This window comes from Aptenodytes patagonicus, chromosome 1 (genome assembly GCF_965638725.1).
Source record: "Aptenodytes patagonicus chromosome 1, bAptPat1.pri.cur, whole genome shotgun sequence".
NCBI lineage: Eukaryota > Metazoa > Chordata > Aves > Sphenisciformes > Spheniscidae > Aptenodytes > Aptenodytes patagonicus.
The window spans coordinates 93,517,854-93,540,170 of record NC_134949.1 but is presented as its reverse complement, the minus strand read 5'-3'; the positions used below and the strand labels follow the sequence as shown (position 1 = coordinate 93,540,170).

Here is a 22,317-nt window from a genome sequence, read left to right as displayed (position 1 = left end):
GTGAACAGGACTTACAAAAGCATTGCTCCTCCCTGAACATGTTACATGCTTTTCTTGATCTATTCACCTTTTGTGAATTTCTTCAATAGGACGAACCGGGCTGACCACTAGTGAGGCAACGATGTTGCACTGGCACGCTGTATGTACCAGGACGACATGCATCAAAACACAGCCATGCCAGGATGGAAGGTGAGGACAGTGCCACAGAAGTGACAGTAGAAGGTATCAATGTGAGATTAATTTGCAGGCTCCAAAAGAAATGATCTGCCAGCGTATTTTCAACAAGTTAAGAAAAAACCCAGGATTTTTGACAATCTTCCCTGAGGCATGCCTCAGTCTACAGGTAATTCAATGACTAAAATTGTTACCTTTCCATTAAAGTTCACTGGAAGAAAAGCTGTATTTTTGTTTTAGTCTTCTGTGGCAGAATTTCATGATTTAGTGTCGTAACTAGACCATGCTAAGCATGCACGGACATTCATGCAAGAAATTTGCACTAAAAACCAAAACTTGAAGGATTTGTTAAGTGCAAAAATTGAAAAACAGTTTCTGAAACACATCATGCTTTGGGGTTGGTTTTATGCTCATCACACATAGGTTTCCTTCACAAGCTTCAGTGCATATTGCAGAGCATCCAGAATGTAACACATTAATTTTTGCCGTTTATGTAAAAGTGGATTTACTGCAAAAAGTGAAATTCAATTAATCCCTTTTACAGACATCCAGGATAAGTGAACACAGATGAATATGAAATTTAAACACACATCCAGATCCCAGTGTTGCAACTGATCCTTACTTTGGTGACTGGGTGAAGCATGAATACCTTTAAATTGTATGCTATTTGAAGTTAGGATTCCAATTTTGTCTCTGAAAAATCAAGCTGTTTAGCGTATGCTTAAGAAGGTAAAACATTAGAAAACAGCATTCAGAAAACTGATACAGCTATTCTATTAAACTTAAAACTCAATATGATGGAATGGGAGAGAGCAAGATCTATTCAAATCCAAAAGCATTTGCTTTCGGTGGTGTGCAAAAATGTAATATTTTGGGCATGCAAACATATAAAATGAAAATATTACCTGGGGGGCTGAATTTGTGAACCATATTCAGCATGATATTATCCAAAATGATGGAAAGAAGCAGCACTGAACAAGAACTTCAGAGGAAGAAAACATTATTTCTTAATACACTGCGAATCTTTTATGTCTAAGAGTTCCCATTCCCACCAAGAGGTAAAACAGCCTTCATAAAGCATGGCCTGAAGACTAATCACATATGTTTTGACATGCACACCTGTGTAATGGCACACAGCTAAACTGCACGGCAGATGGCTTTCATTTCTTTTTTAAGTGGGAGAGGCGGAGAGAAAAAGGAGATGGAGGAGATACTCTTACAAGCTCATTTTCAATTGTGGTGTCCTACACATCGGACATTCAGCATGAATATGGAGACCTGGTCTGGCATTTAGACCTCCATGAGTATTCGCATTTCAGTGCCAGTTTCATAGTCAAATCTTCTGATGAAGAAGTGACTTTTGGGAAACCACCTATTTCTGGATATCCAGTTTTATAGTAACCACTCCTCCAGCACTACTTGCTCTTGGTACCGTTTTTACCTTATATCTGGTGTGTACATTTTAAGGAGACAGCTATACAACATAATGCTAAAGCAGGGTGCATCAAAGAGGATTTCTGCATAGGGAGAAGGACTGACAATACATTTCAGAAAAGAAAGAGAGACATTTGCTGATGTAACTGTAGAATAGCAACGTGCTTGCCAAAGTTGGAAGATAATTTACCATAACTGCAAAGCGAATATTCTTAAAAACTCTGCTACACTCTGTAGTTGTGCCATTTTGCGCAGTGATTTCAGACCTAACAAACTGGACTGTCTTAATACTTTGATGGTTGGCGTTCAAACTGCTGTGGGAAATGCTGCTACTGATTCAGCAAGGTGGTCTTTTCCATCCAAATATATTAAATTACGCCAGTGTGGGGTAAAAGTGCACTGAACAACTGCATTTTCTTTCTGTCCCTTTCTTTTTTCTAGCTAAATCTAAAATATTATGCTCCTAGAACTGTCTAGTTTAAAGTCCATTTTTTTCCTGCTGTAATCTGTTACATTTCAAAAAAAGCTAACACTCAATACATTATATTACGCTAATTTGATGAAAAATAACCCAGAACAAAAAGATCTCTAGCAAGCATAATGGCAGAAAGGTGTGACATTTTCAGCTGTCATGCTGGCCAATCTTAAATTCAATCTCATCCAACCTCAGTGGATATCTTGTAGGTATTGCAATTGGAAAGCAGGTTGCATACATGCCTCTGTTGTAATCCACGCATCAACTTCACAGCTACGAGCAGCAATTATTATTTGTTAAGTAATTTGAATGTTAACACTTAAACTAATGCTTGAATGAAAAACTAGTATCAAATGTTGCCCTTTTCTTTAACCTGGTTACTTCTCTGGTTTTCTGGATAATAGGGTCTATTTTTACTAAATATGTTTCAGAACAAAACCATGAACTTTGTCAGATTTGTTTTAAATAAGTTTTTTTTTCATGTAAATGAAAACTTGCTTAAGTCCATTTGATGGTTATGTCTTCAGATAAAGAATAAAGCTTAAAGTTGTGGCACTTATTCAAGAACATTCATCCTGAGGTGCATTCCCGGTTATACGGTTTGATTTCTATAAACACATCAGAGCAGAATTCCTGCTCCACTGCTATTTTGAGTCTGTTTTACCATTTCTCTCATCTGCAAATGCCAAATAAAGGGCCTCTGCCCATGTTGCTCTCTTTTTTGGAACATTTCCTTCCTTCAGGAGACCCATAAAAGCTGGGGAAATAATACCCCTCTCCTGTCTCAGATTGCTGTGTAGGTGACCATTCCCTTCCAACAACCCCTTATTTTCAGAAGTAGATCAACTGATTCTTCCGGGTAATTTGCATGTCTATTTATTACATTAATTATGATAATTCTTGAAAAATGCTAACTCTTGAAAGCTGTTGTAAACATAAGGCTTATTACATGTAGACTTTTTTGGCATTTTCCAAATGTTCATTTTTGATTCATGAATAAGCTTGACCTGGAGGTTATTATCCTCCTCTGAAGTAATGGAGAGCTTCTTAAGAAACCTGAGAGGAGAAAAGATACCTCCTCCCTGTTCCTGATGTAGAAATCACTGTTGTTGTTCCTCATCTGCACACTAACCAAATAAAGGGATTCAGACAGTGCTAATTGTTTCAATGCTGATGGTTCAGAGTGCTAACAGATGACAGTTTGGTGGTGAACAAGTACCAGCAGCAGGGACACATATATAGATATCAAAGACTATTTGAGCATCATCATGTCTGATAAAGTGAATACGTATTCTCAGAAACCGGCAACTGGCAGGCTGGAATACTGCTGGGTGTCTTTTGACATACAAATCACTGACCATATGACGGATGGTTCTCATAACTATGATGAGATCAGTAAGATGCTGCTCAGCTTCCCTTAGGTCATCATTACTTGACCGATTATGTCTTCGTGAAGCTGAGGAATAAATGGCATTTTTTTTATTTCTTCTTTTTTTTTTTTTAACAGGATGTCAAATAACAAGGATTAGAATTAGTGCTGAATCTAATAGGAATGATGCTGGAGTTCAGTACAGCCCAGTTACATCAGAAACCTGTTTCAAGGAAATGGACAGATGTTCATGCAATTAGGTTAACATGTCCTGCAACTTCTTTGTATCTGGATCACTTTGGTGCGCTTCTGATTTGCACTTACCAAAGCTAACAGCGGATAAACTCTTCAATATTGTATGGGTTCCATCTGAACAGGTAGTGCTCTGCAAGTAAAAGAAGTGTCCTACTGTAGCTATTTATCCTACTGTAGCTACCTATTCACTGTAAAGCACCTTAGTATTGTTGATACTGTTACACGCTGTTGACAATATGATAGAAAGGCTCAAGACCAGTTGGAAGACTCTTCTTCCATGAAAACGTCGATTTTTGACAAAGAATACACCTGCTTCTCTCAAACTCCTGAGGACTGTCAAGTGGAGCAGGGATTAATTTATTCCTCTTAAGTGGGAATATATCGTTTGGGGGAAAGATCCGCGAAATCCTTCTACCTCCAAAACTTTGATGCCATATAGTCAGACAGACACATGTGTAACCTGGGGGAGGAGGAAGACTGAATCATTGGCAAGTTGTGGGTAGGGATATGAGAAGAGAGCCCAGCGCTGGGTATTGAAGCAGAGGGCAGAACAAATCACTTATTATCTCTAGATCAGAAACATGCTTGACAGGTACCATTAACAGCTTCTAATGTAAAAATGTCCTGATTCTACTTTTTCTGTTACCCGAAAGAATTCAGAGTATCAGTGGCCTGAAGGACCTATCTTCCAGAGAGAAAGGAGAGAACCAGTACAAACAATACAAACTTTACACATGTGCCTGAAATAAAGTGAAGCTCCTAGGGAGCTTGCTAAGCTGGGAGCGGGGGAGCACAAAGAAGCCCTTGGCTGTGGAATAAGCCTGACTTAAAGAAGCAAGGAAGTGTGTAACTCTAGTTTTACAGGTCAAGAAACAAAGGCAGACAGACGGGAAACGACTTATGCATGGTCACACAGCAAAGCACTGTCAGAGAGGGATTTCAGCTCTGGGTTTCCACACGCCTACCTACCATGAAGCCAGCTTGCTGCTTCCACCCCAACTGCCTTGTGCTGCAGAGGTAGAACAACGATAAACTGGTGCCTTTGTGCAAATGTTGAAGGCTCACGGTCCCTGCCGCAGACATAAATGATTTTGCCGCTGCTGCAGGAAGTGTTAACATAAGCGGTGTGCGCTTCACGTCCCTGAGTATCATTAACACTTTTTATCGATATTATGAAGTTCTGCAACAAAAATAATAGGATTTGTCAGGGGCCGTTATGAACCGCCCCTGCTGGATAAATACATAATACATGATGGCAAAGGTCTGACGGGACTTTAATCAACTGCCTTTCCGAGTCAAATAAATGTCACATTAGACGTAAGCCATGTTGCATTCTGTGGGGGCCTCTGCTCCCCTCATCTCACAGGCCTGACACTGCCACGGGGAGCTATGCACGCGCATAGACTCCTACTTATTTGTAGCAAATATATCAGAGCAAAACTGGAACAGCACATTGTAAATTACAGATTTGGGACACCTTATAATGAAAGGCAAAGGGGAAAGGGAAGAAATATGGGAACACCATAGGCATGATAGGTCAGCTCAAATACATCTCCTTGGTAGCTGGCATTGCCATACCACCTTTCGCAGCCACTGCAGCATATCTCATGTTTCTGCCCACAGGGCGGGGGAGAATGAAGTGTGCCGTTTCCTTCTGCACCGCAAAAGTAGTGAGTCAACTTTAAATGTTAAAGTCACATATTTTAGGTCTAGTATCAGGAAAAGAAAGCTCTTTGATTTTTTTCAGCATGTACCTGAAAAAATTATGAATGTCCATTTGCACTTTAGCGTCCCTCTGAAGAAATTTCAACAATCAAAACGCAACTTGAACATAAATTCGCAGGTTTAAGTCCTCTCCCAAATATGAAAGAGCTGTTTTTCTTACTGTGCTATGCTTTTTTTTTTTTTTTTTTTTTAAATTCTAGGCAGCATTTTAACAGCCATCTACTTTCCTCTCTGAACGGGTAGTAGACATGAATTTAAATTGCAAAATGGAGATCTAAAGTAACACAAAGTCTAGGCATATTTGGACATGGAGTTCTAAATCTAAATTTAAAAGTCCTCATTATTTTTGGCATTCACTAAATACATCCAACTTGGACATCCCAAACAGTGGCTTAAAATGCTGGTAGACATTTGGAAAACTTTGGTCTGTTGTTACTTAACTATAGTAAATATTATTAAGTGGTAGTGCTATATTTCCCTTTATATGGCAACAAGAAGCATCATTGTTTAAAGAACACTAGATTTCACTGCCAATATGTATGAAGGAATCCCAGCAAAATGAAAACTTTTGTTCCAAATACGCAAAACTATCACATGTCAAAACCTGGCAAAACTAAAACCCAAATGAAAACAAACAAACTCTCCCAAAAGTTCCATCCCCTATCCCCCCAAAAAGGAAAAAGCAAAACTTAAACCATGAAAATTTTAATTCTTCCTGTTCTAGGTCTTAAAAACACAATTATCTGGATTAATATAGCATTTTCTTCAATTAAAAAAAGTCACTGAATTGACAACTTACATAGCAGCAGCCAAACTCAAGTGAATGAGACCAGGCAAAAAAAGAACCCTACATAACATTTTTCCAAAGACACCACTAACAGATTTTTAATTCCAGTATTGTTAGATGACAAAGAGAATACAGCATATTTAATCCACCCAGATAAGAAGAGTAGGTAGGTATTAGATAGGACAACACACAGGACTGGGTAAGGAAGGGTCCCATGCCACACGGTCAGATTTCAGCAAGGACAGGTTGAAATGCGAGTTGACTGTTTTCTGTACTTGTTTTATGCTTGCACAGCATGGAATACTATATGCTTTATTCTGAATCAGACACAACAGCGTAATGCCCATCACAACAGGTATATCCCCAAATATAACAGAAACCTTCCATATTGTCATCCATATATAAATTCCAGATCAATCAATCACACAATGTCACTGAACTAAGTCTGAGTCCCATAAGCTGACACTGCATTAAAATCCTGGACGGCTGCATTAGAATAAAAACTCAGTACTGAGTCCTGTGGCCATGGGGAGCAACAGAGAAGTTCACAAGGGCTCCGGCCTGACTTGGATGGAACTTGAACAAAATGCACAACTCATATCAATGAAAAGTATAAAATGTTTGGTATAAATACTTACACAAGAGACAGGAAAGGTTCCTTCAGAGGAAGGCCACAAACTGATCGTGAGTGATCTGAGAAGAAAAGGGAGAAAGAAAAAAGGAAATTAAGTGACAATAAACAGACTAAACGATACCAATATAAAACAGGGATCGAGGAGACTCACAGATGGTAGCAGTTCCCACAGGAGAGAGAGAAAAAAAAAAGTGTTTTAAATTCACAAACTGCATAAATCTTGGAAGTTTTGAAATTACCTGACCCCAAAACTATGTAGCTGAGAAAACTGGTAATGGCTGAGGAGCCTTTCAGTCCTGGGATAATTCCTAGCCAGCAGAGACTAAATATCCTCTGGTGGCTGTTCAACAGCCTCCATGAAATAGGCTTGTGGCTCCAATGAACAAATGCTCTTATCACAAAAACACTGCCAGATTTGAATGGCATCCTTCTTAGCAGTCATGCCAGATGATACAGGCCTCTGAAACAGAACTCCTCTTCTTGATCCTGACCTTCACAGTAGACGGGTTAGGCATATTATTAGGGCTGAGGATGCTTACATTACGGCTGATAGCTGCACAGAAAAATTGTGTTGTCTTAGTTCCTTCTGTCAACACAGTATCTTTTGGACTTGACAGATTTGTTACCCTGAGACCCCTAAGAAAAAAAATGGCTGCATGAAAGTGGAATGGCTAAAGGATTGCGAACTTTTGGTAGACTACAGACCTAGTTTCCAAAGTCTACTATGGAGTATCTAAGCTTTATTGCCAACACATTTTCCAAAACATATTAACCTGGGATGAAGTAATAGACAAAATGAATCAAAGCCTGATGCTCTGAATTGTAACAAGAAGATACACTCCTGTTGGACACAGAAAACAAAGGCAGATGCCCCCAAATGTTCACAGTTACAAATCAGTCCTGTCCCCCCTTCCCTTCACCAAGCTGGAAGAAATTCAGGTAGTCAGACCAGACAGTGCTCTCCAAAAGATTGCTATCAGGGGACCAGGAGCACGATGGACAAAGATCATGGAATCCATGTGGTGTACTCCAGTACTTAAATCAAGACGTGGCCCTCACCTACTGTTCTCTGTCCAGTTACAGGCAGAGATTAGCTCCATCATTCCTCAAAGCAAGTAAAACTATTCAGAGACATACAAACCTAAGTTGAGACAGTGAAGGAAAAGTGAGGAGCTGTCACAGGAGAGAAAGAGGGAAGGCAGACAGAAAATTTGTTCAGAGTTGTAGCTATTATTTGTGGGCATTATGGGCCTGGTAGAGGACAGTGTGAGAGAAAGCACGTGTGCACATCTAGCGGTTGGTCATCCGCAAGGGAGGTGGAAGAAATACAGCAAAGAGCAGAAAGAATCATAAAAACTGCAGGGCAGCAAACAAGATGCTTACAGCATCCTTTGGATAGGCCACCCAGAGAGGCCCTGTTTAACAGCAAATTTCTCCTTAAAGAAGCTGACTGCTCCCACATGTAAGGAAGATTTGCATGAGACAGATGACAGGATGGATCCTGCCCAGACTGAAAAGCTGAAGTGCCGTAAGATGAAAGGAAGGCCAAGATGAGGCTGGTGGAGAGAGCAGGTCACTATTTATGTTCCTTTCAAGAATCCATTACTCTGATGAACTTTAGCAGGGAAGTTCTCCCCGTGCAAAAAACTCCTTTGCGAAGCATGTATCCCTTATTTTCTTTTTACATTGCTCCTGAAGATTTAACCATGAAGCCCACAGATTCATGTGCGACAGACTGTATGTGAAGGACTGTTGGCAGCTGGTAGTTGGGAAGTATTCCTTTCAGGGTTTTGGGCAGATGGGACAGTGAGCTGCACACCATGGAAGAACCTGAGACAAGAGGTCTAAGCCAAAGAATGTGCCTTGGACCCCTGGAGTTAAAAAAAAAAAAAAGTAAAAAAGTAAAAAAAAAAAAAGCAGGAGGCATCCAGCATGGGAAAAAAAACACAGAATGGAAAATTTTAGGCCGAGTGGTTAGAGTTTGGCTCTGCTATAAGCAACATAAAACAAGTTCTCTTAAGGGAAAGAGTCAAGCAACTTTGATGACACGGGTGCCAAAGAATTCTACAAATTATGGCCTGAGACTCTGGAGGTGCTGAGTAATGACTTACACCAACATTGCTGTCAAATTTGTTGTAAGAAGTGAACAAGACTGTCGTACTTAATTAAAACTGTAGGGTAATTTTAGACAGGCACAATATACTAGAAGCTGCAAACTACAATCTGGCAAATCACCAGAACTGAAACACCATAATTTTTAAAATGATTGCAATTGGTTTGGATGCTTGATTACCAGTTTTGTTCAAAAGAAAATACATGAAAACAAAACTTTCCATGTAAAGTATTGGAAAAACAAGATGTGTCTGAGGAAACTATGATTCATTCCAGGTTAGATAACTGCAGAACACGTATGCGGGAGAGAAGTGGGCCAAATCCTGTTCTTACTGCCCTGTGCAATCGTGCTGACTTAATTGAAACCATGAGCAGAACCTGAACCATTAAAATGCTGGGGTGAAACTTTTTATCATATGGTGCCGTTTGTCACTAGAGACATACTTAACCTAATTACATTAGATTAACACAGTAGATTTCTTCAAGATATACTATTATATAAGAACATAAAAAAATGAAGTCTAAGCAAGCTGACCGTTTTCCCCAGGTGTCTGTGTTATAAGCAGAATAATTACCCGTCTCTATTTATGTTGTTTGTTTTCAGCCCAGTATGGCTCTATTTGGTGGGGTGGACAAGGGAATCCACTGATCCTTTTCATATTGAATTCCTAGTGTTAATTAATCATTATTATTTGGAAGCTGTTTTGGCCATTGGACAGAATAGCCAGGGGCTAATCTTAATCCTGCCCTTGCTTCATTGTGGCCAGATTCTGCCCACTTTCTCTTTCTTTGCTACGTGAATAAATTCCATTTAAATGACAAAGACTAAGAGACAAGCAAGGTCTAAATGTTAAGGGTATTTAGGAATCTATCCCCCCTTGAGTTTAATGAGAATAAGGTTCCTAAACACTGAAGAATTTCTATTTATGGGGAGTTAAGATGGTGAAATCCAGTCATATGAGTTACATTATATAAGCAGGTAATCAATTTATGAGGCTAACTGCAATTTCCAAAAGTGACTTAAGCATTTGTGTCAAAGTCCATTGGAAGTCAGTGAAATTTTGGCTGTAAACCACCTGGGGACTTGAGAATATTTTACCTTTGTTAGCTTAAGCACTGCTTACTTTCAATGAAATTAACATCTTAGGTGCCAAAGTAATTTTTGCAATTGGTATTCAGTTGCTTCTTACAATTTATTCACTAAATGGCTTGAGTTAACCTGCTTGAAGTGCCTTTTTCTTAGCAGTAAATTGGGACAGCGATTCTGCTCCATTTTTGCAAAGTGATTTAGGATCTCTCTGATGTAATGCACTACCAAGGTGAGAAATGTTATGCCTTCAGCCCCCAGACTGGCAAGAAGCAGGCAAATTATGAACTGCTTTAAGCAGGGAGGACTGGCAATGGATTCAGATAATCCTAAACTGACTGCTCTTGCCTCAAAACATTTTCACCCTTTACCGAGAGGGAACCAGCAAAGGGCACAGCTTTATCATACATAATCTACTCAGCATATTGGATCTAAGATACAGAGTCTTGTCACCCCTCTCCTCCTGGATGCACTACACCTGCTCGGTATCTAAACTAGAATTTAATCCCAGCAGAAGATGAAGAAAATAATTTACTAGAGAATTCCTCCCTTCAGAGGGGGCCAAACGGAGCCAGTGCCATGCTGGGGGAACACAGTGAAAGAGGAGACTCAGCTGAAATTCAGTGGAGCCCTGTAAATGATCTGAGCGGGCAGAGAGGCTGCACTGCGTCTCTGACACAGCAGAGACAGATTACAGCAAAATTAAATTGAGGGTTTTAGTGGATATAATTGTTGTTTTTATATATTAATGAACAACAATAATACGTGATTCTAAACTGAATACCAGGTTTGACATTTAATCTGAGCGCTCGTACGATCCATAAATGTTCATAAACGTCACAAGACCCCAACCCTTTGATTGAATTACAATCTAGTATGCAATTTAGGAAACATGGATTAATCTACATAGATTTATATTTCTGCAGGTTACACTGTTATTTGTTGATTTATACCCTTTTCCCCTAAGTGTCCTTTCCATCGAGAATCCAGGAAAATACATGCAAATCTTTAACAGGAGAGCAGCTCAAGATCCAGTGACTAGCAGCAGATGGAAACTTGGTTCAGTGAAACCTATACTAATCATCATTTGCTTTTTGAAGTCACCTCTGCTAATGGCCAGCAAAATCTTAGTCCCTGTGATACCTCCTATTACCTTTACATTAACTCTTACTACAGCCAGCAATCACCTAACATGTTTCTTGGCAATGCTGTGCAATTAAACCGCCCTTCAATCAGCTTGCTGAGGAATCCAGAAATGGAAAATGCTTTAATATTAGGAGTTAATTACAAGAATGCAGAGGAAGGCAGTCAAATGTTATGTTAGCATACCAGAAATATGACAACGCCTTAGCCATAGATGTCACACACGGGGTAAGGAGCCACATCAGGAAAAGCAACTTGGCAACGTACAGAGGAAAATGATCTTCAAGTTCTTCTTTTCCTTTTTTTTTCCCTGTGGTCATGCTACTTGAGTTGACCACCTCCTTTAGCAGCCAAAATATCTGGAATTTCACTGTCACCTGTGTTAACAGGCTTCACTACACAATGGTGTCTGCTCAGGGACTGATAATGACACCTACTCAAACAGTGTGTCGCAGCATAGAAATGGTCGAAAAGGACGATCACACAATAGTGCTTCTGCAGATCCTGACCTCTGCAGAGGCCCAGTCCTGCTCCCTTTGAAAACAACCAAGTCTTCTCAAAGGGTTAATGGGGCAGGTTCCCCTTCTTCCTCTGCATCTTTACCTCTACGTGCCTACTAGACGAGGGACAGCTCCCCAGCGCGGCCCTTGTCCTTGTGGATTCATTCGTCCATACAAGACCGAAGAGAAGGGCTGGCTGCTCTAGCTAGTAAGAGAAGAAATAAAGATCACTCGGTTGAGTTAGTGCTAGGAAAGTGATGAACTGAGGAGATGGTTTTACAATTGACAGCTTACTGCAGTGAGGGAGAAAGCACAAATGGGAGAGGATACTGCAAATTCAGCTTGAGGGCCAGTTATATGGCCATGTATCAACTCTTAGTCTACGATACTGGGGAATCAAAAGAAAATCATCTTTGAAAAATGACAAGGAGTTTATGTACGTACATTAGAATTAAGGTACGTCTGTATACATTGGAATGCACTTACACATGTATTTTGGTTATGTATCATTAAAGAATTTGAAAAAAAATCTACTCAACTACAGGTGCGCACGTTCTTTTTAATGAAATAAACAGCCAAATTGTGATTCTGTAGAGAATGCAATGATGACTTGAGAACAATTTTGAATCAAAATTTATCAATAATACTTCCATCACTCATTTTCCAAAGTCAGTTTGTTTAGAAGCTACAGTCCACAGAAGATAACAGAAAAGGTAACTTTTTTCCTCTCTCAAACTTGAAGACAGAAAACCTTGCAGTTTACCTTATCACATATTGTAAAGGATTTATGATATAGCTATAGCTTATATTTTCTTTAATTAGTATGTAACAATGTAGTATCATTGTTAAATTTGGACCAGAAAGTGTAGTAAAAGGAGAGTTTGGTTTTTTGTAATTGAGAATAGCTAAAATGTTAGTCTTGTCTTTTCCAAATTAAGAAACATGTACTGGGAAAAGGAGACTTTAAATCTGTGTTACACAAAAATGCTTTTATAAACCAGAAACTTCACGGACCTTTAACTAGAAAATACAAAAGAAAAGTCTTGATGGAATAGATTTTTTAGCACACTCTGCTTGCCAGGAAGGCTGGATATTATGTTTTGATAAGACAGAAGAAATTAATCCAATCAAAATTTGGACTTTCACGTATATGTAAGCTAATTCAAAAAGACATAAAGTCAAGGAGCTGACTCATTCCACAGGTAACTCAGCCCAAAATAAGTCCTACCAGCTGTTCTCAGTGAAAACAATGAGATAGATGAAATAAGAAAAGGAATCTCGTACATCTGCAAACTGAACTCTAATTAACATCCATCGGAAGTCTCCAGCTCCCTAAGAAGAACTTCAGTCAAGAAAAGTCTCTATACAAAGCACCTCTGAGGAACACATCTTTAAAAGAAGAGCAGGAGAGCTCTGTGGAAGCAACAGCACATTACAGCTTCAGCAGCAGTTGCTTTAAGGGGCTCAGGGTAAGAGCAAAACTAGCAAAAAGAGGGGGAAAAAAAAGTTTAAATATATTCTTGTTTTATAATCTAAATGTAGCATTTTGAGCATGCATCTTGTCTTAAAGATGGCCTGAAATGGTATTACTTTTAACTTTCAGTAACTCTAACCACTGACTATGTCTTTGAGGAATTTGTAAAAATATCTCAAACCGTGACGTTTCGTTGGCAGGTACTTGGCCACCGCAGCCTCACGCAGCTCAGCCCACTGGCAGAAGGAAGCTGCCTACCACCACCCCTTCCAGTGCCACAGCACTGCCCCTTCCCTGCTGTCCACCACTGCCCCAGAGGGGTGCATGGACAAGGAGGCCAGTGCTTCTTGGGTGCTGGGCGACTAATTCTGGGAAACAGAATACCTGGGAAAGGGCAGCCGCTGCCGAACTCACACCGCCTACTTCTGACTGCCCAAAGGGGCCACGCTGTAGGCCAGGTTCACTGCTCTGGTGGCAGCAGCTGCCTGCTCCTGCCTGTCATCTTTCCAACATCCCTGATGCCCTTCCCTCGTTGCGTGGCTGTGCGTGCTCCCATCAAGAGACAGTGAAGGAGCAAAGATGGCCTTGGAAAAGATGGTGGTTGCGATGTGACTGGGTCGTTCCTGTCCAGCTTACAGCCTGTTCCCTGCTCACTCTTGGAAAAGAGGGAAAAAAGAAGTCAACTGTTGACCAGATGAGCTGTCTTAATAGTCCATAAACAGTTTGGGCATTTCCATTTTATAAAATATTTTGTGTTGGCTACTCTTGGCACTTGGAACTCAGCTTTGAAACCTTAAATAGAAGAAAACAGAAAACACATCTACCTAAATATACAAGGATATATACCTAAAAGTTCTGGCTGTCTTTCAGGATCATACCCTAAAAATTAGGTCTTAGCTCTGCTCATGCCTGTAGGTGAATTTTCTGTTATGAGGCAGTGTGGTTGAACTGGCAGCTCACAAGTTAGATCTGTTGCCTTACACCATAGCCACATCAAGTCGTGCTCTCCTTATTGCAAGCTGGATAAGCAGAGAAGTGTATCTTCTGCTTCCCTGCTTAGAGGTTTGCAGCTCCAGTGCACGGTCCACATTCCCTGCACCCTCTCAGATACCTGTCCGGAATTCAGCAGTGCCAAAACTGGACTACACAGCATGAGAAAGTACAATCAAATAATACTGAACTATTTAGGCAGACTAAACTTGAGTACGTACGGTACTAGGTACTAAAGTAAAGTACGGTACTAGGAACTAAATGCATCTGTATTAATAATAGCAATTAGTGAAGTTTGTCTACTATTAATAAGGAGATAATTGCTATAAAATCTAGTGATACATACAAATAGGTTACTGATGTGAGGAAGTGACCCTGGAAAATGAGTTTAAGTTATTGGTTGGGAGCTTTCTACTGCTAATTATTATATTCTTTCTGGGTATTAATGTTCCTCCAGGATGATCTGATAAATCTAGCGGTGTTGTGATCACTTCTCTAAATGGTATCTCTGGATCATATGTGGTCCCAAGAGCCATGACACTCCAGTGTACTTTACGTAATTTATTTCCAAAGTGAGACGTGCTGACTCTCCATAATATTTCTTTCATTTTAACATCTGACTAACATTCAATTTGGGACATAAGTACTCCGATATATCATTTTTCCCTGAAGGCACTGCAGATCAGAACTAAAGGGCACTGGCTGAGTTTGTGAGTACCACAAGGCTCGGAGAACAGGGTGGGCTGGAGCGGGGGGCACTGCTAAGCCTGAGCTGCAAGGGGACTGGAGGGCTGCGCAGGGATGTGGGGGTCTGCACCATCCACGGGTGCTGGGGGCAAGGGGTATGAACAGAGCTCTGGCAAGCCCCAGGCTGGGGTTACATTGGACTTTAAAAATCCAGCTTGCTCTCTTTGGTGAGAGCTGCGTGGTTTAGGACTTGAATATGAGGGTGTCTGTTAAATCAGGAGCAAAGTGGCAGGAAGATCATCATGGAAAAGTGTAAGTATGTCAAATCCACAGTCACAATAATTTAAAGAAAATGTCAGAATGTTTTCCTGACCACCTATCCAGTAAAGAAATCACAATGTGACTGTATGAAGACCTATAGGAAAATGCTAACCTGACAGATATCGTACACAAGAGCAGCAAATCCTTGAAAGGTAAGGTACCATATGGTTCGTGCTCTGTGTTTTACAATTTGTACTGCTTCGAACATGAACTGTGTTCTTGTGACAGTATGCAACACTTGGAACGAGACTAAAAGCATTACAGAAGTATTTCACTTGCCTTTAAACCCCTGCAGACCCACTGAAGTCACCAGGGTTATGCAGCTGCACCACTGTATGCAGTGTTAAGCCCTCAGCATCTATAAAGACAGGTTAAATATGTGCTTTTTCTGAGCTTTGCAGGAGGACCAACTTTTTTTTCTAAAAGGCCATAATCAATACTTCGGAATTTATTTTTCTCACTCTATGCCTATTAAAATAAATCAAAACTACCTTATAAAGATCCACTGAAACGGCTTCTGGGAACAATACTCTCCATTTTATATTCGGCATGAGAACAGTGTACTCTATAGCATGCTGTTAGTTTTGTGACACGTGCCCTGAAAACTGAGTTTCAGGGGAACTAAATTTTTCATTGCTCTTTTAGACGGGGATGGGTGGCTGAGGAGTCAGGAATGCAGTCTCATCACTGGGCCTGATCCCTCTCATCACCAAATCTGACGCTGTTTTATAGGATCCTGTCCCTAATTCTAAGTTTTAATGCTAATATATCCAAACCACCTCCCCCCTTCGTTCCTTGTTTGATCAGTTTAACTTTGACACGCCTCCCTCCATGACCCTCACCACCAATGTGATGCTACAGGAAGGGAGTTTAAGTAGTGCGACAGCAGGGTAGCTTAGGTGGCCATTTTTCACCAACTCTTCAATCTTAATTGGAGTATCCATTTGATAATATAGATAGGGGACAACACAGGGTAGTTGACTGAATCAAATTACTGCAAAATGTAATTGAAGAGAAAAGGTATATGCCCCAGTCAGACATAATATAAAAGAAACCACACCGTAAGTCCCTAGCACCTTTTCTAGTAGGACTCACCCTCTGAAACGACACTCTGTTCCAGTCCTGAACTTCCTCTCCTGAACAACCAAACCATCTCGGGCTACCTCAGCCTGGCAATTTCATTTGCTGACCCAGTCACCAAGTGGAAAAAATATTTATAAATGAATGGTGGGATGGGCTTCATGACTGTCTGAATTATTTCTTGGGTTTTCCAAATTTCCCAGTTTTCCAAAAAACAGTGTCGTTCATCCACATCAATACAGCTCATCCAGAGAGAAACTTATGTGCCTTGAAGCTCTGGAGTTCAATATGCACAGTCTCAAGAGTTTTATTTCTTAAAAAAAACCCACCAATGAACCGAACGTTACCTTTTGCTTTATAGGAGGAATTGTCCTTATTCCCACTTTAAGGAATGAAAAAAGAAAAGAAGAGAAAGTTAAACTGATCTTGAAGCTGATCAATATTAAAGCAGAACTGCGCAATGAACTGACATCTTTTGATGCCCAGTTTAGAGCCTGAACCACATCAAATGAGAAGAAAAATCCTTAAAGAAACCTGAAAAGCCACCTGCATGCTCCTTTCAATGAAGAAAAGCTGATCCCTTTGATTGCTGAAGCCAAACCAAACAGCAGACACAGAGATTTTACAAAGTCTCTTACTGGTGAGCCACGGTTTACGCTATTTATCAGCTTTCCTGCAAAGCGCAAGTGTCCATTTCACAAAGACAAAACCAAAAGCAAACAATTCCAAGAACTTATCCAAACCCAGTTTACATAGTCCGCTGCATCCATTCGCTTCAGAAAAGTAAACCCTCTTTATAGGTTGGATTTGAATATAATCATTGTACCATTTTCCCACCTCATCTAAAAATGCAACAAGTTACAGCATCAAAAAGAGGTTTATAGGTGAGTCAGTTTAAGAAGCAGCACAATAAACTGGCATTATAGTCTAAGAACATGTCACTTCTGTAGACGGACCCTGTCTCGTAAGCAATTGTGGAGTTATATTCAATGTTAGTTTGGGAGACAAGTGGGTGGGGGAGGAAAGACTCAGATCCAAGGGATACTGCATAGCATGAGAGCAATGCTAGCTTTATTTCGCAACCCATTATTTTCATAAGAACATGAATCAAAGAGATAAACTATGCCAATTTCTTCATAGCTGACTTGTTACAGGATATTGTTTGAGTCTTCACTAATGACTCCTTGAGGTTGGTTATTACTGTGATTAGGAGTTGGGAGGACAGAGGTCTGAGACCTTTCAAAGGAAACATTTTGTTCAGAACTGTTACAGAAAATAAAGTCAGCATTACAGTAACTTTAACAACCCAACCAGGATAATGCTCTGTGCGTGCAGACAATGCTTTTGCTATTTTAAATGAGGGAGATAAACTCTACATAAGATGGGAAGCTGAGATAACCAGCTATTCAGTCTTGGGGATCAGAAAGCTGTCAGCTTGAGAAATATGAGTATCTGTGGAAACGCTCTGGAAAAGGAAGGATGGTGAAGTTATTAGCAGGTGGCAAAAAAGAAAGAGCTTTAAAATTTTCTTCTGGTTTGTGGCACGGATAAATAAATTAAGGAATCTGAGATGCTTTGATACCCTTGGTAGCCTACTGAGATAGATTTTGGTTTTCTTTTTATGCAAAAGCAGGCTGTATGCAATGCTATTCTGCTCTGACAGTTATCCCAAAAAGACCAGTGGCCATGCCCATCCCTGAGGTCGGCATGAAAAACTCTACTGGCTTCATTCAGAATGAAGCAAAGAGGTAGCTGTGCGCCATAGCAATGGCAGATAAAAAGCATTCCTTGAAGACAAAGGCACGTTTTGTGGATCTGGTTCCCCCCCCGACTCCTATCTGCTTTAGTCACAAAATCGTAGTTTCCTCATGCCATAAAACTGAGATTAAAATAACTCACTTCCTCAGAAGGTATGTTGTGAGGGGGTGTATTTAAAAATTAAGAATCCTTTTCTTTCATTATCAACTCTATCATTTATCAGCTCTAGCTTTTATCACCAGCATCTTGCACTTGCCAGTATGGCAGGATCAGAGCCAACAGTGTTTACCCAGACCCCTTTGGTACCTCCGATAGCGCAAGGTACCTGGCAAAGGTATCACCATACTGCAGTGAACCTTCACTGGAGGATTTTGAGTTAACCACGTATTTGAGAACAACTAGAGGGTTTCCTTATTCAAAGCACTCAACAATTTCCATTTCAGTGCAGGTGAAATAGTGAAAAATACTGAGGAGAGAAATGTCTTCTGTATCCAGAGCTTTTTAATGCACATGGACATTAACAGACCAACCTACCTGCTTTATGAGCTAAGCTCGTGTCCTCATCCTAAAAGAGCTTTGAAGAAAAGTTATGGACTCGACTAATGAGCAGACTCTATTTACTGAGATATCTATACAGAAGATGCACATGTTTCCTCAAAATATGTTTTCCTGGGGACAGGGCAGTGGTAAGATATACCATGTAACCTGGCAGATGATCACTGTTTTCTAGCTTCAAAGAAGGGAAACCCACGCAAGCAAACAACCTCCCCCATCCGCACCATACGAAAGTCATCACTGGGAAGGATTTAATGGAATCGGCCTGTCAAAATGATGAAGCTGAAAAAGCTTTTACAGAATATGTCCATGACAAAAACTTTAGCATAACGTATATGGTGCAGAGTGTTTTTTGTCATGGCAAAAAGGAAGGAATATCATTAATTTAGACACTAAGTGTAAGGTTCTGCTAAAACTCTCCACGGGATAAATCGCAGAAATACAGCCTTGACCAGACAAATGGAGCCAGGGAAGTCCCAGTTCTTGTTAGAAGTTATCGAAAGTGCCATTGAGTTTTTAAAGTCTGTCATCTCTGGTAGATGATAAGAAAAGGGTTGGGCTGCTTTCTTCAGATCTACAAGCATCTGGCTACAGTCTTGCTGAGGCATATACATGATTGGAATCGAAAATGAGCTCTTTTAAAAGTGCTTCTTAAAGGGACCCTATTCATACGCAGTACTTTCTCCCCAAATCTTTTATGGGAAAAAAGCTCATTACGGTCACACAGACAAATGCTGTATAATCTTTCACCCTGTCCACTAGCAACGTGTTCAATCCAATTTACAGCACTTCCCGCTATTCTAGTTCTGGACTCGCCACACAGCTCTCCTAAATGCATACCCATCCTGACCCACTGCTCCCCACCCGCTGCTCTTTCAATTTCAGGCTTCCCTGGAGCACTGACTGCCATTCATGCCTAATAGCAAGGTGGAGCAACTTGATTATACAACTCTGAAAAGTGAAATTTCTGTGCCTTTTGTGCCGAAATGCCATAATTAAGACACATATTATTGTGTGTTGGAATGCTCCGAGATAGGGATGAGAGTGGCCTTCGCTTCAGGAAATGACATTTTGTACCCATGACAATTTATATTCATCTAAAAAACAAAAGTTTCTGATTGAAGCTGCTTTAAACTCCTTCCCAGCTTGCTGCCAGATCTATCCCTGCTCTTTGCATCCACTTCCACATCAGCACTAAGGGAAGTACGGGCTGGCAATTAGTCGAGAGAAATTTTCAAGGAATCATTTACTTGGCTAATTCATGTCCTTGTCTGCTTTTGGAAGGTCCACCAGCAAATTGCAATTTTTTTTCAACGCAGCCAATTTTTTTAATCTATCTTGGGCAATGCTGTTCACTAAGCATATACAGTCTGCTTTGAGTACTTGACATTTGGAGCAAGGGTGCATAGGTGGGATCAAGCAATGCAATAGACCACGTCAGACAACAGACGTACAGCATTGTTTTTGCCTCCTGACTGGATTAATGTTAAACCCTTGAGCCCTCAAACCATGTACTCAAGCCTGTGCTTAACTTCAAACGTGTGAATGCAATGGGACTCAAGCATGTAATTAAAATTTAACCTTTACTTCAGGTTCTATTTAACAGAAATGGACTTATGCATGTGCTTAAATGGCTTGCTTTGTAGAGACAATTTATTGAGCTGAAGTAAGAACTGGGAAGAAGAGATGAAGACATCATTGGGATTTGGATTCATTCAGGATTAGAGAGGAGAGAAATGCTGCTATGGAATTATAAAAGACAGTGACTTCTTTTAGAAGACAAAAAGCATTTCTGATGCAATACTAGATTTACTGATACTCTATAGCTTCCTGGCTAGGGATGCAGTTTGGTTTTCTCTCACCGTTTTTACGCATATGTAAATGTTGTATATGTATGTCCATTGCCATTTGCAGAAGGTCGGGCCAGCTCCTGGGCTGACTCCTTTGACTGCACATGGGAGGTGAGACACATGTGCAAAGCCATCTCTCGCAGCACTTACCACTTACAGGTAAGCTGATAGTTCACTACCTGAAAGCATACGAGCACGTGATTTTTGAAGTGGGCCGTTTGCTTTCACTAGAGTAAAGCCTGCCTGCTTGAATGTTTGCGCAAAGCAAACACATGAAGGGCGTGACTGCAGCCAGAGCAAACTCATTTGTAAAAGTAAGCGAATACTCATGGACTTTTTGTGTGTGTGCGCGTTAATGTCCACACAGTTGTTCTTTTATTAGGTATAAATGGCCTTTCTGGATGGCACCGAGAAACAGCGCATCAGTGCTCATCCCAAGGAAATATTCACATCTGCCAGCCTTCCTCCTCTGTCAATAAGCCCGCGCACAGGGTAGGAGCAGGGGTGAATCAGAAGGACTGCGCAGGACTGACAATAGAGCTTGCATCAAAGGTAGTATTCCTCTGCCTCTCTGAAATGCAGACATTTTACAAGCCTTTCTCCCTGAAGGAATTAGGATTAGACTTCAAAGCTGCAGAACAAAACAGAGTCATACAGGCACACAATTATTGGACTAAGTCCATGGACAATGATACCAAGGGGTTTAATGTTCATGAGATCTTTTCAGACTATTGTAGTATCCTCTCTGTTCCCAGAGTCCTCTTCCCAGAGAAAGCCTCCGACCCCTCTGGCAGCAGCCGCTGTATTAGCTGGCACGACAGCGCCATGTGTCCCCTGCCTCACCGGTGGTATCGTATTCCCACTAGAAAGATTCAGTATACATCTTTCACATTTCTTAATAAAGGAAAGGATTACAAGGTACTAGGAGTATCAGGCACAACCCCACCAGTCCCTCTTTCACCCCAATTCTCTTCTCCCAAGCTACTCATTACATCAACTCTAAATTTGTTTATCTTAGGTAAACAGCACAGAAATATAAACAGAATCAACTCCTCTTCAACTTGCTACACTTTTTTTTCTTTCACATTCTTTACAAACAGAAGTGGAAAAAAAGAATATATGTACATAACAGCAAATGTTCTCTCACTATTTTTCTTTTTTCTGTTTTTTTAAACTGTTTTTATCTTATATAAACAGTGGTGATGGAATTATAAACACCATTATTCCACCTCCATGTTAATACTCTTATTATCTTGCATAAACAGAAGTGAACGAATATGTACATGACACCAATCAATCCTTATAAAAAAAAAAAAAGGAGAGAGAAGTTTTTATCTTTTATAAACAGCGGAGGAAGAACTTAATGAATTCAAAATGTAGTTTTCCTGTTTATATTATTATGATCCGAAAGTAGAAACCAAATGGATGTATATTCAACATTGCACAAGCAGTCAGTTATGAAATACTTTCTTTCTGCTGACTTCAAGAGTAAATGCAGTATTAGTGAAATCTGCTGGTCCGAGAGATCTGAAAACTGGTGGCCTGAGTTTAACCACAGAGCAGGCAGGCCAGGGGCTGTGCTGTCTTCTCCTGTGATACTTTTGCCAAAGTTCTTCAGCGCCTTCCTTGAAGGGCCACCCAAGATAAAATAGGCTCAACCTCTGTGGTGAGCCGTTAGTACTTGGTCTTTCTGCTGAGATTGCCAGATATAGGGGGCCAATTAATACAGATGGATTTCGTGTGATGTGGACACCTGCCACTAGAAACTGGGCTCAGACCCCTAAGTCATTTCACAGAGGCCACCCAACAGCTGTTCGACAATAATGACTTTGGGGCATGAGTGACCTAGGTCAGATATAAACGTGTAACTTCAAGCTGATAGGCTCCATATGTCAGTACTAATCCCC

General features: G+C 40.5%; 1 protein-coding gene across 2 annotated transcripts in view; it reads right to left on the bottom strand.

Moving 5' to 3' along the window:
• The window catches only part of LOC143165500 (uncharacterized), a 477,160-nt gene that overhangs the window by 83,920 nt on the left and 370,923 nt on the right, over positions 1-22,317 (bottom strand). For both annotated transcript variants that reach the window (XR_012996266.1, XR_012996264.1), the window contains one exon: positions 6,858-6,912. The gene's annotated coding sequence lies outside the window, so the exon portion shown is untranslated. The remainder of the gene's footprint in view (positions 1-6,857; positions 6,913-22,317) is intronic.